This window comes from Battus philenor, unplaced genomic scaffold (genome assembly GCF_028537555.1).
Source record: "Battus philenor isolate CCGP_79_NKW_IND1 unplaced genomic scaffold, ilBatPhil1.0.hap1 SCAF_36, whole genome shotgun sequence".
Lineage (NCBI taxonomy): Eukaryota > Metazoa > Arthropoda > Insecta > Lepidoptera > Papilionidae > Battus > Battus philenor.
The window spans coordinates 275,001-280,000 of record NW_027181700.1 but is presented as its reverse complement, the minus strand read 5'-3'; the positions used below and the strand labels follow the sequence as shown (position 1 = coordinate 280,000).

The 5,000-nt window shown below is 54.7% G+C and overlaps 2 non-coding genes and 1 pseudogene across 2 annotated transcripts in view; all 3 read right to left on the bottom strand.

The window, feature by feature from the left end:
- LOC137927762 (large subunit ribosomal RNA) overlaps nt 1–1,254 on the bottom strand; it is a 4,896-nt pseudogene extending 3,642 nt beyond the window's left edge.
- Nucleotides 1,255–2,428: 1,174 nt separating this feature from the next.
- LOC137927777 (5.8S ribosomal RNA) lies at nt 2,429–2,585 on the bottom strand. The gene has a single exon (XR_011107910.1). It is a non-coding gene; the product is annotated as a 5.8S ribosomal RNA (ribosomal RNA).
- Nucleotides 2,586–3,392: 807 nt separating this feature from the next.
- LOC137927675 (small subunit ribosomal RNA) overlaps nt 3,393–5,000 on the bottom strand; it is a 1,904-nt gene continuing 296 nt past the window's right edge. Inside the window, exon 1 of the ribosomal RNA XR_011107822.1 lies at nt 3,393–5,000. This exon is cut by the window's right edge and continues 296 nt beyond it. This is a non-coding gene — a ribosomal RNA (small subunit ribosomal RNA).

Genomic DNA, 5,000 nt, shown 5'->3' with positions numbered 1-5,000 from the left:
CTACTAGATGGTTCGATTAGTCTTTCGCCCCTATACCCAGTTCCGACGATCGATTTGCACGTCAGAATCGCTACGGTCCTCCATCAGGGTTTCCCCTGACTTCGACCTGACCAGGCATAGTTCACCATCTTTCGGGTCCCAGCATCTCTGCTCAGAGCGCGCCTGCATTCACGGATTGGAAACGAGACGCCTCGGGAGTGCGAGAGTGCAGATCGCAAAGGACGTACACTCCATCCTCCCTGAGCGCGCGGCTAGCGCGCGCCTTCACTTTCGTTGCGCCTTTCAGTTTATACAAATACTCAATGACTCGCACACATGCTAGACTCCTTGGTCCGTGTTTCAAGACGGGTCCTGCGAGTGCCCGAAACTGAATCATCGCAGACAGAGACGCGCACGGTCCGAGACAGCACGGCTGCGACGACAGACGCGCCGCAACGAGGTCCGCGCTCGGGCAGGACCTCGTGTACGACGTTATCTTGCGTCGGGCCGGACGCGCCTTTAGAGAGCGCGTGCGCGATTCTTATCATTATACCGTCCGGCGGCCGATCGGCTACCGCGAAACGGTCCAACGTCCTGACTCCGCTCGCGCGAAGTGAACGCTGGGCTGCCCGTCGGCGGCGCTTAGATCGACACCCGAACGGGTCGCGATGCATTACTGAGAGAGAAGTGCACGCCCTCCGCGGACGTCGACGCGCACCGGCCCGTGCGACGCGATACAGCGCCCGATTAAAGGCGGACCGGACGTCGCATCAGAGCGCGGGCGCGTACGCCGCGGAATGACGATGAATCTCTCCGTTCGTTCATTCGAGTTTCGCAGGTTTACCCCTGAACGGTTTCACGTACTCTTGAACTCTCTCTTCAAAGTTCTTTTCAACTTTCCCTCACGGTACTTGTTCGCTATCGGTCTCGCGGTTATATTTAGCCTTAGATGGAGTTTACCACCCACTTAGGGCTGCACTCTCAAGCAACCCGACTCTTAGGAGAGTCCCTCTCGCCGCCGCCCTCCGTCGCTACGGGCCTGGCACCCTCTGCGGGAAAACGGCCCCGTTCAAGACGAACTTGGACAGGAGTATCGACGACGAGAAAGCGGAACCTCCCGAACACCACATCTCCCGCGCTCGAGACGATCGCGGGATTCAGTGCTGGGCTCTTTCCTGTTCGCTCGCCGCTACTAGGGAAATCCTTGTTAGTTTCTTTTCCTCCGCTTACTAATATGCTTAAATTCGGCGGGTGATCCTCCCTGATCTGAGGCCAACGATAAAAATTCGAGGCAGACGCGATATCCGTACGCGACGTCCCTTATTATATTTTTGACGACGACGAACCGACGGACCGCGCGCGCAAGCAAGCAAGCGCGCACGGCGGCCGGTCGTCGTCGCGGGACGCCCTTCGGACGTCGAGTCCGCCTACCGTACACCACCCCCACCGTCGCGATCATCGCGCGTCGCAGAGCGAGTGCGCGTGCGCGAGGCGCGCGCGTCGCGAGTCCTTAGAGGTCTCTAGACGCGCGCACGCACAACGCAACGCTGCACACACAACACGCGTTGCGCGATGAACGACGACGATGACGATGATGATGATTATGATGATACGAGCGTAAACGAAAATCTCGACACGCATACGCGAGCGCGAGTACTTTTCGTTAGCGATCGATCGTCCGGCCCTTTCGGTATCGGTCCGTATCGATACGATAATATAACGTTCGCACTGGAACGACGACGCGTATCACCGACATAATACGGATGCGTAGCGACGACGAGCGGTGAACTCTCTCGCATCGGGCTAGGCGCGCGCGCACATGAACATCACGTAATGTTTACTTACATATGTTTGTGTGTGCGTTACGCTTGCCGCGCAAGAAAACATTCACCGCCTGCCGGTCGCATCCGTCGGAGACGCGTCGTCTGTGCTTCCGATATATTTTATTATATCGTATACACGAACCGATGAGCTCGGACGAAGACCGCACTACGAAGACTCGCGTCTTAGCGATGCGTGTAATCTTTTCACACTCGTTTCATATTCAATACAATTCGATATATTTAAACGGACCGTAAACGCGCTCCGCGCGTACGCGGACGTGAGGGGTGCAGCACCCCGCCGTCCGTCGTCCGTCGCGAAGAACGTTCAACGGAAACCGTCAATTGTTCGAAAGAGCGCGCGCCCGCTCGCCCGCGCGCGGTAGTGCGGCAGCGGCAGCGCGACGACAGCGACGGCGGATAGTGAGAGAGAGAGAGTGAGAGCCGCGGCGGCGCGGACGAGAGACTCTTATTAGAGATCGTCCCATCGCACCGTCCGCGAGCTCGTTCATCACCCCCCACCAACCCGCCGCCGCCGCGTCGCGCGTCACCGCCGCGCGCATCGACCGGCGCGAGCGCACGTAGCGCGCGTTCTACACCGAACAGTGTGGTTTTTATATTTTAACAGCCGGCCCTCAGACAGGAGTGGTCCTGGATATTTCTCCACGGACCGCAATGTGCGTTCGAAATGTCGATGTTCAAATGTGTCCTGCAGTTCACACTATGACGCGCAGTTAACTGCGTTCTTCATCGACCCGCGAGCCAAGTGATCCACCGTCCAGGGTAATGGTTTTTTCTTAATGTTGTTATTACTTACGGTAGCGGCCTACGGCTCTCGCCGTCGGCCACTTGATTGTCCGTTTTTATGTATTAACGTCGAAAGTTGGTCGAATTCATGTGCGCCGAGGCGTTCATAAAGAAACGGCACCGAAAAAGCTTAACGCCCCGACGCGAATCCTTTAGAATGATGAACGACGACGACCCGCGCACCCCCCAACGAGCTGGCGTGACGCACGACATTGTCATCTTTCTAACCGCTTAAATTTCGTTTTGTATAGCGCCAACCGACAATAAAGGGCCTGAGCTAGGCAGTGGGGATTTTCACCGCTTCGAACGCTCCGTTTGGTATGCCCCGGTCGGCGCTCGTCTCTCGGCGTTTTTCCGCCACCCGGCCGCTTCGACGGCGGCGGAGGCAGCGGCGGCGGTAGCACTTTCGACGAATGCCACCACCGCCACCGGCCACCGCCACGGCGCCGTCGCCGCTGCGCCGTTAGGCGTAATAGACGCTAGAGACAATTATTTCACATTTTATTTTTTATACATATATACAAACACGCACACACACACGCACGCACACGCGCGCGCGCTCGTCCGCATTAGATACGAACAGCAGCGCGCGCGTACGTACATATATATGTATATATGTCGTATATATATATATCATTATGGATGTATTACATATATATATGTGTAAACACGGTATGTACGAAGTCGTCGTCGTCGTCGTCGTCGTCGTCGCAACAGCAACAACAGCAACAGCGGCGCAACAACGTTCGTGAACATATCACGCGTCTCGCACACATACACACACGTTAATGATCCTTCCGCAGGTTCCCCTACGGAAACCTTGTTACGACTTTTACTTCCTCTAAATGATCAAGTTTGGTCAACTTCCCAGCAACGCCGACGGCCGTGAAGCCACCGCGTGTCGGTCCGAAGACCTCACTAAATCATTCAATCGGTAGTAGCGACGGGCGGTGTGTACAAAGGGCAGGGACGTAATCAACGCGAGCTTATGACTCGCGCTTACTAGGAATTCCTCGTTTATGGGGGATAATTGCAAACCCCAATCCCCAGCACGAAGGAGTTTCAACGGGTTGCCCGGGCCTCTAGGCCAGGGAGAACATGCTGATTCCTTCAGTGTAGCGCGCGTGCGGCCCAGGACATCTAAGGGCATCACAGACCTGTTATTGCTCAATCTCGTGCGGCTCGAAGCCGCCGGTCCCTCTAAGAAGAATTTTAATACGTCGCCAGTGAGTTGCGCCACCGGAGCGGCGCACACCTAAATGACGACGCCTATTTAGCAGGCTAGAGTCTCGTTCGTTACCGGAATTAACCAGACAAATCGCTCCACCAACTAAGAACGGCCATGCACCACCACCCACCGAATCAAGAAAGAGCTGTTAATCTGTCAATCCTTCCGGTGTCCGGGCCTGGTGAGATTTCCCGTGTTGAGTCAAATTAAGCCGCAGGCTCCACTCCTGGTGGTGCCCTTCCGTCAATTCCTTTAAGTTTCAGCTTTGCAACCATACTCCCCCCGGAGTCCAAAATCTTTGGTTTCCCGGAAGCTGCCCGCCGAGCCATCGTAGTAACGTCGGCGGATCGCTAGATGACATATTTACGGTTAGAACTAGGGCGGTATCTAATCGCCTTCGAACCTCTAACTTTCGTTCTTGATTGATGAAAACACCTTTGGCAAATGCTTTCGCTGATGTTCGTCTTGCGACGATCCAAGAATTTCACCTCTAACGTCGCAATACGAATGCCCCCAGTTATCCCTATTAATCATTACCTCGGAGTTCTGAAAACCAACAAAATAGAACCGAGATCATATTCTATTATTCCATGCACGAAATATTCAAGCAGCATTTTGAGCCCGCTTTGAGCACTCTAATTTGTTCAAAGTAAAATTGTCGGCCCATCTCGACACTCACCGAAGAGCACCGCGATAGGATTTTGATATTGAACCGCCGTTTTACCGACGGCTCACCGACGATATGCTCCGCAGACGTGTCAGTATCACCGCGGATGCGGTGCACCGACAGCGCGGCGCACAAATGCAACTACGAGCTTTTTAACCGCAACAATTTTAGTATACGCTATTGGAGCTGGAGTTACCGCGGCTGCTGGCACCAGACTTGCCCTCCAATTGTTCCTCGTTAAAATATTTAAAGTGTACTCATTCCGATTACGAGGCCTCGTAAGAGTCCCGTATCGTTATTTTTCGTCACTACCTCCCCGTGCCGGGAGTGGGTAATTTGCGCGCCTGCTGCCTTCCTTGGATGTGGTAGCCGTTTCTCAGGCTCCCTCTCCGGAATCGAACCCTGATTCCCCGTTACCCGTGACAACCATGGTAGTCGCAGAAACTACCATCGAAAGTTGATAAGGCAGACATTTGAAAGATGCGTCGCCGGTGCTGGA